This window comes from Taudactylus pleione, unplaced genomic scaffold, assembly GCF_031769625.1.
Source record: "Taudactylus pleione unplaced genomic scaffold, aTauple2 ptg000303l, whole genome shotgun sequence".
NCBI lineage: Eukaryota > Metazoa > Chordata > Amphibia > Anura > Myobatrachidae > Taudactylus > Taudactylus pleione.
In genome coordinates, this window is record NW_028284704.1 from 4,528,657 (window position 1) to 4,540,908 (window position 12,252).

Sequence of the window (12,252 nt, forward strand, 5' to 3'; positions counted from 1 at the left end):
AGCTCTGTGACAGGGCATAGCCCACTGTGTCTATTATACAAGCTCCGTGACAGGGCATAGCCCACTGAGTGTATTATACAAGCTCCGTGACAGGGCATAGCCCACTGTGTCTATTATACAAGCTCCGTGACAGGGCATAGCCCTCTGTGTCTATTATACAAGCTCCGTGACAGGGCATAAGCCCACTGAGTATTATACAAGCTCCGTGACAGGGCATAGCCCACTGAGTGTATTATACAAGCTCCGTGACAGGGCATAGCCCACTGTGTCTATTATACAAGCTTCGTGACAGGGCATAGCCCACTGAGTATTATACAAGCTCCGTGACAGGGCATAGCCTACTGTGTATATTATACAAGCTCCGTGACAGGGCATAGCCCACTGAGTGTATTATACAAGCTCCGTGACAGGGCATAAGCCCACTGAGTATTATACAAGCTCCGTGACAGGGCATAAGCCCACTGAGTATTATACAAGCTCCGTGACAGGGCATAGCCCACTGTGTCTATTATACAAGCTCCGTGACAGGGCATAGCCCACTGAGTGTATTATACAAGCTCCGTGACAGGGCATAAGCCCACTGAGTATTATACAAGCTCCGTGACAGGGCATAAGCCCACTGTGTCTATTATACAAGCTCTGTGACAGGGCATAAGCCCACTGTGTCTATTATACAAGCTCCGTGACAGGGCATAGCCCACTGAGTCTATTATACAAGCTCCGTGACAGGGCATAAGCCCACTGAGTATTATACAAGCTTCGTGACAGGGCATAGCCCACTGAGTGTATTATACAAGCTCTGTGACAGGGCATAGCCCACTGTGTCTATTATACAAGCTCCGTGACAGGGCATAAGCCCACTGAGTATTATACAAGCTCCGTGACAGGGCATAGCCCACTGAGTGTATTATACAAACTCCGTGACAGGGCATAGCCCACTGTGCCTATTATACAAGCTCCGTGAAAGGGCATAGCCCACTGTGTGTATACAAGCTCTGTGACTCCAGTTCATAGTGATAAAGTAATATGGATCACGAGAATGAACTGAGAGGAGAGCAGAAACAACATGTAAATGCTAGCATTGCAGCGGCTGGAAGTCCATCACTTTTATCTAAAGCTGATGCTCAAGGGCGTAGAGGCTTTAAAACCTTAGGGAACCTGAAATCAAAAAATTTAGATTTTACAGGGGTAAAGACAAAAAAAAAACCTCTAAAGACTACTACTTTTGCAGAGAAACAGAAAATTGGCAACATACCATTCACCACACGTAGCGGCAAGGAAAGACTCAGGCTTTGCCCTTTATTTCTGAGTGGTGGTTCTGCAGCTGTCAGTGAGGCATCTTGTGCCTCTCATGATGATAAAAGACCTTTTCAATCAGACTATAGAAGTGTGAAAAAATTTAAAACCAATAAGGCAGTCGAACAAACTGTGTTTTTTGAAACACAAATGTCAGAAATCCCTGAGGAGAGTCTAAGTGGGTCCACAAGTGACATTTCTATGTGTAAGCCTGACCTTTCAGAGAAGCCGCCCTCCACAGTTTCTTTTCCATCTGTAGTTGTGGGGATGAGCAGTATTGCCGAGGACATAGAAATTGAGGATGCCACCGTGGAATTGCAAGAGGATGAGAGGAATATATGTGCAGCTGATGCTGGCACTAATGAGGATGTTGAGGATGAGGATATTATTTGTATAAGTCAGGCACCAGTGGAAGCAGCTCTTGGCCAAGATAAGAAGGCCATTGCCATGCCTGGGCATAGAACCAAGAAATCCACATCTTTTGTGTGGAATTACTTTTACCCAAACCCTGACAACGTTTGTCAAGCCATTTGTAGCCTCTGTGAGACCACAGTTAGTAGAGGTAGGGACGTTAAACATCTAGGAACCTCTACGCTATTACGTCATCTGCAGCGAGCTCATGACAGGTGTTTGATAACAGAAACTACTGCAAAAAAAATAACAACAAGCAGTCCAGCATTAGCTAGATGCCTTCTCTCTACTAAATCCCAGCACCTGCAATCTCCGCCGACAACACCTTCCTCCTCAATATCCTCAGGAATGATCAGTGGTAGTACAACATCCAATTTGTTAGTGCTAAGTCACGGTGACTCCTCCAATTTCCAGGACACCTCAGAAGAAACTGAATCTTTGAGCGCTAGGCCTGCTGCTGCTGCTGCTGGTGGATCTTCATCCCAGAAGTGGACAAAGAAGACTACTAGTAGTATACCAAAAAAACAATTGACTGTTAAAGAATCTCTTGCAAGGGGAAGCAAGTATGACAGCTCTCACCCTGTCGCACAGCGGATCACTGACGCCATGACAGCTATGCTAATATTAGATCTGCGTCCAATATCCTCAATTAATGCAGTGGGATTTACACAGCTAGTTGAGGTCATGTGTCCCCGGTACCAAATTCCATCTCGGTTTCATTTTACCCGAAAAGCCATTCCTCGGCTGTACCAGGACGTTAAACAGAACCTAATTATTGGTCTGCAAAATGCTATTGTACCCACTGTCCACTTAACCACAGATATGTGGACAAGCGGTAGTGGACAAACTAAAGATTACATGACTGTGACAGCCCACTGGGTGGGTGAATCGCCTTCAGCAGCAGCAGTATCTAACAAACAACACCAGCTCATTCAGAGGCAGGCAACTCTGTGCATCACCGGATTCAATAAGAGGCATACCGCTGACAACCTCTTAGAAAAACTAAGAGATGTCATAGAAACATGGCTTACCCCACTTGGACTCTCCTCAGGATTTGTGATTTCTGACAATGCTACAAATATAGTGAAAGCATTACAGCTGGGTGAATTCCAACACATCCCCTGTTTTGCTCACACAATAAACTTAGTGGTGCAGGGTTTTTTAAAAAACGACAGGGGCGTTCAGGAGATGCTGTCTGTGGCCCGAAAAATTTCGGGACATTTTCGGCATTCAGCAACAGCGTGCAGGAGATTGCAGCACCTGCAAGAGCAGTTTAATTTGCCCTGCCATCAACTGAAGCAAGAAGTGGTAACGAGGTGGAACGCAACCCTGTATATGCTTCAGCGGATGGAGGAGCAGCAAAAAGCCATCCATAGCTATACGACAAGCCATGACATTGGGAGAGGAGGGGGAATGTACCTTACCCCAGCACAGTGGAGAGTACTTTCTGTCTTGTGCAAGGTGCTCAAACCATTTGAAGTTGCCACTTGTGAAGTGAGTGCTGACACTGCTAGCTTGAGTAAGGTGATTCCCCTGATTTCGCTTTTGGAAAAGCAGCTGGAGAAATTGAAGGATGATATTAAACAAAGTGATTCCGCAAAGTATGCTGGACTGATAGATCAAGTCCTTTGTTCGCTTCGCCAGGATCCACGGGTGGCCAAGATCTTGAAATCTGATCATTATATTTTAGCAACCATTCTTGATCCTAGGTTCAAGTCATATGCTGTGTCTTTCTTTACAACTGACCCAGATCTTAAAAGAACCAAAGCGCTCCTGGTGAGCAAGTTGGCAGCTGAAGTGACACATGGCACTACGATGACGTCTCCTCCTTCGGTTTCTCCAGCAGCAGCCAGAAAAAAATGCACCTTTTCCAAAAGACCCAGTGGTGATGCAGATAAGTCAAGTCAACATTTTGACATCTGGTCGGGTCTAAAAGATTTGCCCAACACCAGTGACACCTCTACCGCAACTCCATCTAATACGATTACCATCCAAAGAATGGTGGAGGATTATTTTCAGGACACCATACACGTAGACATGTCACAGAGTCCCTTCGAATATTGGAAGAAAAAAAAGGCAATTTGGAGACCCTTGTATAAACTGGCTTTGCATTATTTAAGCTGCCCACCCTCCAGTGTGTACTCGGAGAGAGTTTTCAGTACAGCCGGGAACCTTGTGAGTGAACGACGAAGGAGGCTACTTCCACAAAATGTAGAAAAAATGATGTTCATTAAAATGAACTGGAAATTTCACGAGGAAAACCTTTCCCACCAATCACGTCACAGTACAGATACTTCTGTAATGGTAGATTCCAGCGGGGATGAATTGATATTGTGTGAGGAATCGGATGATGTACACACTGATGAGGGTGAGGATGGCAATGATGGTGACATCATGCCACTGTAGACCTGTTGCCTTTAGTAGATTGGAAGATTTTTTTGTGGGGGCCCAAACAAACCAAGCACTTCAGCCACAAAGTGGCAGTACCTGTCGCTGAAATGCTTTGTTTGTTAAAGTGTGCATGTCCTTTTTAAGATCCAACATAAAGGGTGGGTGGGAGGGCCCAAGGACAATTCCATCTAGCACTACCTTTCATTTCTGCCACTGCTGTGTGGCATAGTTTCATAGATGTGCTTTAAACTGTGGTGTCTGTGCCACTGCGCCGCTGCTCTGACGCTTGGTCACCAGTCAGCTCACTGCAACCTTTGGCCAATAATGGTGAAACCAATAATTTAAGCTGTGAGGTGGTCTAAATTGACTGTAAATGACTGGAAATTAATGTTATTGAGGTAAATAACACTCTAGGAAGAAAAAAAAGCCCAATTTATGTAATTTTAGCTTTTTTTGCCAATTTTGGCAAAAAATCCAAATCCAAATCCAAATCCAAAGCCAGTCACCGCAGTTTGGCAAATCCAAATCCAAAGCCGGATGACGAATTAGAACCAAATCCAAATCCGGCAAAAATGGTCCGGCGCACATCCCTAGTTCTGAGTCAAACCGAGTCCGAGTTCAGATCTTCCAGCGGCTCGGAAATCTGATTTAAAAAACGAAGTCGGGTTTTGCATTGCATGCTAACAGATCGCAATGACGTAATTTTAGCTGTTTTTATTATTTATTTTGAAATACAGATCCAAAACCAAAACACGAAGATAAATCCGGATCCAAAACTAAAACCAAAGCCAAGGGCACATCTCTACTTTACAGCTTATACAAATTTTGGCACAAGAAAACAGCACATTTGTAGTCTCCACTTCAAAATGTCTTACCTAGTATTATCACCATCCATCAACTTACCTTAGTTAAAACACCATCCTTCTAAGAGCTGATAAGTGTTTTTTATTTGTCTGGCAGGAAATAACAGATTTGCATCCAGGCTCTGAAACTTTGAACAGATGTACTAAATTGAATTATGCTGCATGTATATTTTCCATTCCATTTCCATAATAGCATAACTTAGTATAAGAGAAATTAAAGAAATCAATTAAGATGACACTGGGTATGCTTTAGCTCCACACTTTGAATTGAATTAATGAATGTAAGATGGAATATTCAATATGAGAGTGATAACTATAATAGCTTCTTGCACATTTAAGTCATCAGTAGCTGGTTGGCTCATTTATCCCTAATGTTATACTTTCAAGTACTCCTAGGGATTATTTAGGGTTAACATCTATTTTATGAGCATACTTCTTTTTTCTCATAAATACACGTTTATTTCATTATTCTAATTCAGAGACATAAATAAAATGTAAGATTAATCGTCCCTCATTATAAACAGATAAAATCATGTCATTTTTGCAATCCAAAACCCGACATTCGGATGTAAAATACGAATTCCAAACGGCAGTAAATCAGAATCGTGACCCGGATCAGTACGGATCTCCTCAGGAGATCAGAACCGCGACTCGGATCTGTCCGGATTCACAAAATTTGTGTGTATTCGGATTTCTAGATTACCGAAACGCAAACGTAGGCCTGGCGGAATAAGGTTGTTTTTTGGGGGGAAATATATATATATATATATATATATATATATATATATATATGTATCAATGATATAAGTGGCGCACAAAGCTCAATAAAACACAAAAAGATATATATACATATACAGTGCAATCAAATGATAAAAAATACAACAATTTAAACACTCCCAAATTGAGGTGGCAGCCGATAACTTCCCTGGGATAGTTAAATCAGTAAACCATCAAAATGTGAATGTGGGAAAATTTGTGGAAGACAGGCGCCTTCAGTGTACCAGTCAGTTGGACAAAGTTCACAGAGGATTTTTAGATCACAGGATCCTTTGGGAAAATTCCTGAAGTGTCCTCACATAATGACCTTCTTGATGTGTGCTCATTCACACTTGAAATGGTGAAAATACATTCAGTGAAAAAAGCACTTCAAACGTGCTCACAACAAGCCAGGGTGCACAGGGTGTAGCTTCCAGCATAGACCAGCTCCTTGTCCAGATGAGAGACAAGGAGCTGATCTATGCTGGAAGCTACACCCTGTGCATGCTGTAGTATAAGTGAGACGTGAAACAATACAATCAGACACTGAAAGAGGCGCTATAATATGGATTTGAAGGAAGTCCAGGATAACTAAAGAATCTGATATATGCTAAGTACAAAGACAGATAGTCGGTGCGAGTTTCTGATATTATTGGTGCAGGAAACTGGCTTGTTGTGAGCACGTTTGAAGTGCTTTTTTCACTGAATGCATTTTCACCATTACATCCAAGGCATGTAAAACAGCCCTTTTTACATGAAAGAAAATGCGTCGTATCAACGGTAGAACGGCTAGAGATGTCCTTGCGTACATCCCAATCACCTATGTTCTTAACCTGGTAATAGTCTGGAATTTTTCAATGATGGAAAATCAGACTTGATCAATGGCCAGAATTGTTTATCAGATTCCATCACAGATTGTGTGGTATCATTATAATCATTGACCCAGATTACAGTATTAGTGACCCTGAATGTGCTGGTCAAAAACGCAAGCCTTTTTTAGGGAAACCACCACCTGGAGTCATCACCAGAGCCAAAAAAGATCAAAAACCCAAGGACGCACTAGACGAGTGGGCCAGTGGGACAGGACACTCAAAAAAAAACACAAAAAAAGAAGACTTAGTATATAACTTATCTTCTAGGGTCCTGTCCCCAATGGAACATAAAGTCCTGAATAAAGGACTTTCGTTCGTCCCCACAGATTCTTTTGATTTGTTCCAGAGCAAAATTGACCCATGCAGACTATAAAGACAATTGCGCATTAAGGAATTCTTTGGCAATAAAGATATACAACAACGACGAACATTACCAACTTGTCCCATCAAGACGAAGTCTAATTTTTATCCTGTCAGTTACAATACTACCATTAAGAGCTTCACCAAAATGATGGATTATAAATTAGACTCAAATAAAGATTATAAACATAGGAGTCACAATAATCTTTCAGGCCCTGAAAAGAAAGCCCTCAGAGACTTGAAAAGCTATCAGGACATAATTATTCGTGAAGCCAACAAGGGAGGCAGCATCATAGTTCTAGATATGGAGGAATACAAAGCAGAGATCTATCGCCAATTGGCAGATGTTACTGTCTACGGGCAGATCCTACATTAACCTTCTTGAAAGATTTAAAGGATATTATTGCTGAGGCAGTTTGCAATAACATCATTGATGACAAAATAGGACAAATCCTCATTCCCTCGCATGCGCTGGCACCAATCCTTTATTCATTACCAAAGATACACAAGGACCCCGTGCATCCGCCAGGGAGACCGAAAATATCTGTAAGAGGGTCTCTTTTATATAATGTAGCACAATATCTGGATAACTATTAACAGACAGTAATTCAATCACAAACCACCTACCTTCAAGATACTACCAGCTTCATTACCAAGTTAAAAAATCTACTTGCATTGCCTAAATATTGTTTGTTATGTTAATAGATGTAATAAGCCTTTACACTAACATTCCGCATTCACGTGGATTGGCAGCAACAGAGAGATTATTGATCAACAACCCTAATTACACAGGGCCTGATTTTAATTTTTTTCTGGGATTATTACATTTAACATTAAAGTGGAATTATTTTTTGTTTGACAGTAAATTTTTCATCCAATTGATGGGATGTCCCATGACATCTTCCGTGGTACCATCATTCGCCAATACATTTATGTTCTCATGTGAGAAGGACTTATTTTTTTCTAATCCAGAAGTTGATTCGAATAATTATTTTTTTACATGATATATTGATGACCTATTTATAATCTGGTCTAGTACAGAAGATCAATTTCGGAGTACAATGGAGAAGATCAACATGCAAGATGACAACATTAAGTTTGCATATGAGGTAAATAACAAATCCATCCATTATCTGGACGTCCAAATCTCCTTCCGTGAGGACCAAATCCATACCAACATCTTTCATAAACTGACAGACAGGAATACTGTACTACATATGGACAGCTTCCATCATGCTCCATTAAAGAGGGGGTCTTCCCTTCGCTCAGATTTTAAGGATACATCGTATATCGGACGATATCAAGAAGAACTCCAAACAAATAGATTTATTGATTAATAAGTTTATTGAAAGGGATTATAATACTAAAGAGTTGCAGAGAACAAAATCAAAAGTTCTACTAATTCCAAGAAATTAGACTCTTAGTTCCAAAGTCAAAAAAGACTTCTCTAATACTGTAATCTGGGTCAATGATTATAATGATACCACACAATCTGTGATGGAATCTGTTAAACAATTCTGGCCATTGATCAAGTCTGATAAAGATCTTCCATCATTGAAAAATTCCAGATCATTACCAGGTTATCGCCGCGGCAAGAACATAGGTGATTGAGTTGTACACAAGGACATCTCTAGGCGTTCTACCATTGATACGACGCATTTTCTTTCGCGTAAAAAGGGCTGTTTTAGATGCCTTGGATGCACCACTTGGTGATACATGGAAATAGGAGACACATTTGTACATCCCTATTCAGGCAAAAAGTTCAAGATTAATTTCAATTTAACCTGTACGAGCAGCTATGTCATCTACTACATTAGATGCCCTTGTGGGCATCTTTATGTAGGAAAATCTTGTCGCAAGTTTAAGGAAAAAATGGCACTCCACCGATCAGCAATTTGCCAAGCAAATGAAGGTAAATCTATTGATCAACCGGCTGCATGTCATTTTAAGGAGTCCAAACACAATCAATTTATCTGCTTTGAAATATAAAATCATAGACTTTGTGCCCCCAAACCTGAGAGGAGGAGATCGGGATCGAGCTCTTTTGCAGCTGGAAGCTCGCTGGATTTTTAAATTGAACACTATTCAACCATTTGAAAGAAAATTTGTCCTTCAATTGTTTCCTTTAATACAATAGTTTTCTCTAACATATGTAATATGTCTACCTCTGTGTATAACACTTTAGATTACTTATGGAAGTTTAAAAGAAGAGGCTATTGTTTAGCCTTTTTGTCATGTCCTGTTTTATTGTAGATTTTGGGTGATGGGTGTGCACTTTGTTTTACAGCGTCTGCTCCCATAGCAACCTCCCAGCTGGGTCAGTGACATAGCCAGAGGAGATGGGAATCACATGCCCGGCTCTCACTGATGTCGTCAGCCAGCCGGGACGGGAGGCGTGAGCGGGACGCTGTACAGCACTGGGTGTCTTTACTACTTAAGGGTAAGTCATGCATGTATTGTTTGTTATTTCCCTGACGAAAATTCTGAATATGAATTGAAATGTTGGAAAGCATCTGCGTGTCTGCAGTTTTTTGTTTATTATTATTAAGTCCTGTGAGTGCCGCCGCCCTGCTTGGATCTCTCTCTCTCTCTCTCTCTCTCTCTCTCTCTCTCTCTCTCTCTCTATATATATATATATATATATATTTTTTTTTTTTTTTTTTCCCAAAAAAAACAACCTTATTCCGCCAGCCAATGAACTCCCAACTGTCAACTGTTAGAAAATGACAGTTTGGAGCTGATTGGCTGGAGCACCATTTATCATACACAGTGACATTTATCACTCCTTTTGGTGATAAAACTCGTTATAAATGGGGGGCCTAAATCTGTAAAAGGCTGGAAATATACCCTTTGTCCTGGTTCCTAGACAATGTGTTAAAATCCGGGACAATCCAGTCGAAAACTGGACAGGTGGTAACTCTAATCATACCACTTTAACAACCTTCCATAAGGTGTATAATCACAAATTGTACTAATCTAAGTCCTTTATATCAAGCAAAAGTTCATCTGTAATTCCAAATCCTTTTAATGGACCAGAGACTTTGAAGGTTACAGCAAAGGATGAAATTATCCGTGCTAGGGAATCTTCTTGAATGGTCAAGTGAAGAATGCAAAAGACCTCTTTGTGAATCTGAAATCAGATCCTCACACCAAAAACACCCAAAAAGATGGCCAAAGGCCGCACATTAATTACTGTTAAGAATGTTTAATCATAAAAATGTTTTTGAGTTATTGACATAAAAAATGGGCTTACATAACTCTTTAATAATATGTAGTGTAGCCCCACTAATGGTGAGATGCTAACAGCCTTCTGTCTCACCCTATCATAGGTTGTGATCTCCTGACAGTAACGGCACCTAGTGTGTGGATTCTTCTGTAACTTCATGTTTCGTGCTTTTGGAGACTTCATCAGGGGTAGGTCAATAACAGATGATGTATCTTATTATTGCAAAGCGCTGTATCTTCACTTCTGTAGTATGGTTCTGGCAGGCAGATAGCAACGGGACAGAGTGTTAAAATAAAGCAACACATTTATTCATAAAATACATAAAACAAACATGAAACATATATGAAAAATATATGGCATTACAATCAAAATGCAAGGATAAAAACAGTCCAACTAGGGACTTTTAGCAGATTGATGAAACAAGCAGACTGCAGGCATGTTGTTATATATAAGCAGCCATGTTGTTATATATAACCAGGTAGAAACTCCAGATTTTCTGCTTCAATTTTTCAGGCAGCAAAACTACAGGGAAGGTTCCCTCCTGGTTGCCGAAATGAGGAGGTTTCCAACGCATTTTGAGACTCCTGTCTCTTCCCCAGGGCATATTGCTCTGCTCTCCTGGGTGTGATTTAAATAGTGAGTGAACTATTGTCAAACTTTTCTCACTTTCAGCCTGCAGGTGAAATATAATATAAAGGACACAGGGGGAGAGTTAATTAAGCATGGAGGGCTCTATTTATTAACATTATTTTGAAATAAAATAAAGTGAAAAAGGGTGTTTTTACACCCTTTTCACATTATTTTAGTATCTCCTATAGTTATTACAGGGCAATTGGAGTAGAATTCGTAAAATTCTACTCCAACCCCTAAGTATCACTTATTTTTAGTAATCAGATCGCATTTCCCATAACTGTAATGGGAAATGTGATCCGACCAGAGTTACTAAAAATAAAATGTGAAAAAATATCGGGGAAAGCCTGGAGGTGGCGTTATCCAGGGTCTCCCCCGGTTACCGGACTCCTGGCCTGCTCTAACGGGGAGAACAGAGCTGGGAGTCGGTCCCTGTAATCAGCTGTGTGGTCTATACAGACCGCAAGCTGATTACTGTAAAAAAAAGAAAAAAAAATAGTAAAAAAGAAAATTGACTTACCTGACTCCAGGGACCGGTGATTGGGCCTCCGGTGATGACTCCCCTCCGGTCAGCTGGTCTCCCATAGTGCACTGCTGCCCGGTCATCAGGTGATCGGGCCCCAGTGCAGTATGGGAGATCACCTGACCGGAGGAATGGAGAACATCACCGGAGTCCCGGAGCATGCAGGTAAGTGTAATTAAGGGAGAGGGGGGTCGCGAGAAGGGGAGGGGGGGTCGCGGGGGTCTACGATTGCAGGGGCGGAGTTTAGCGCCGGGGGCGGGGCTTAGCGCCTGGGGGGTAGCAGCGGCGACCGGTTGGCGCATGTGCGGGCACTTAATCATGGTAATTTTTTGTGAAAATACTGTGATAAGGCTGTGGAAGGGATTCGCAGGGACAGAGCTTTATCGCAAGTAAATCCCTGTGATATTGCCTGAATTCGTAATGCGAATTCAGTCGTTAATATCACATTACAATCTGCATTCAATATGCGGATTGTAGTAAATAGAGCCCGGAGAGAGATAAAATTGGAGATAAATAGCACCAAGCAATCAGCTCCTGTCACTTTACAGACTGTGCTTGAAAAATGACAGTTAGTAGCTGATTGGTTGGTCCTATTTACCTCCAATTTTATCTCTCTCCAAACTTTATTAAATCTCCCCCACAGAGCCATAGTAGGACCCCCTAGGCCATCACACCCAGCCCCCTACCCACATCAGAGAACAGCGCCGGGGGAGCAGGAAGATCATTGTTGGGTTGGCCTTTCAAGGTAGCGGGGTATAGCACCCTGCAAGCTGCAAAAAGGTACCATCAGGGCAGGGGTGCCCCCTTAGCCTTACACTCTGGGAAGTGCCAACCGTTGCACACCCCACGTAATGTCCCTGGAAAGACTATGGGGTCTATGTACTAAACAGTGATAAGTGACAGAGTGAAAAGTGATAAGTCTGT